Source organism: Hipposideros armiger, unplaced genomic scaffold, assembly GCF_001890085.2.
Source record: "Hipposideros armiger isolate ML-2016 unplaced genomic scaffold, ASM189008v1 scaffold_78, whole genome shotgun sequence".
Lineage (NCBI taxonomy): Eukaryota > Metazoa > Chordata > Mammalia > Chiroptera > Hipposideridae > Hipposideros > Hipposideros armiger.
In genome coordinates, this window is record NW_017731428.1 from 72,766 (window position 1) to 73,760 (window position 995).

Consider the following 995-nt stretch of genomic DNA (forward strand, 5'->3'; position numbering starts at 1 on the left):
GCACAGCACAAGTCTCAAGTGGCGCCTGATTTCTGTTCTCAGACTGATCATTTAACACCTCCCAAGGGCGTCAACACGATACCATCGCAGGCGATAACGGTGCACCTCTCCGCTCTGGGGAGCTTGCCAAGCACATCTGCCTAGTCTGGGAGAGACAGGGAGACTCAGTACCTGTGTCCACCACTCCAGCCATTCCAGATTGGGGGTCGGGTTTGGGGACTGGGATGTGCAACCTCGCTGGGTTCAGCACAAAGAGCCCTGGTCTGCGAGTCCCGAGTTCCAGTTCCTTCCATTTCCGAGCTCGCTGACCTGAGGCAGGCCGGCGCCACTTCTGAACCCCTGTTTTCCATCTGTAAAATTAAAAGGCTGCAAGATCCAGACCTACCCAGATACCATCTCCGCCCTAAGGTGCTGCCCCTTTAAGGAGGGCGGGGGCGCGAAGGAGTTGGCCGCGCCCCCTTCCTCTTCTCGCGCCCGCCGGACCACCTGTCTCCGGCCTCGCCACGCCCCCATCGGGAGGGGCGGGGGAGGAGGGGGCGGGGAAGGATCTACCTTGCGGGGCGGGCTCTTGGCGCATGCGCAAGGCCGGACAGGTCCGCGGCGCCCTCACTTCCTGGCATTCCCCCCTCCCCCTCCTCGCCGTTACCCTGTACATCCGGGTCACTTGCCCTCCCGGATCGGAGCCGCCTTCGCCGCCGCCGCCTGGCTCGTCGCGGCTCCGCCACAGGGGCAGGTGCGGAGGGGCTCCCGGTCCGGCCGCCGCCGCTGCCCCGCTCCGGGCCCGGGGCTCCCCCTAGCGCCGCTGAGGAGCCGCCGCCGCCGCGGCTCGAGGAGGGCGGAGGAGCGGGGCTGAGAGAGCCCAGAGGCTCGCGCGGAGGGTGAGCGATTGAGCTTTACCTTGTCCCCCTCTCCCCTCACACCCCTCGCTCGCCGGCGCTTCGACCCCCTTTGGGCGGAGCGGCGGGGCCCGCGGCGGCGCGGGGCTTCCTCGTCCG

At 67.7% G+C, this 995-nt stretch overlaps 1 protein-coding gene across 1 annotated transcript in view; it reads left to right on the forward strand.

Moving 5' to 3' along the window:
* The first annotated feature begins 648 nt into the window (after positions 1–648).
* CYRIB (CYFIP related Rac1 interactor B) overlaps positions 649–995 on the forward strand; it is an 84,363-nt gene continuing 84,016 nt past the window's right edge. The window contains exon 1 of the mRNA XM_019643428.1: positions 649–878. The gene's annotated coding sequence lies outside the window, so the exon portion shown is untranslated. The remainder of the gene's footprint in view (positions 879–995) is intronic.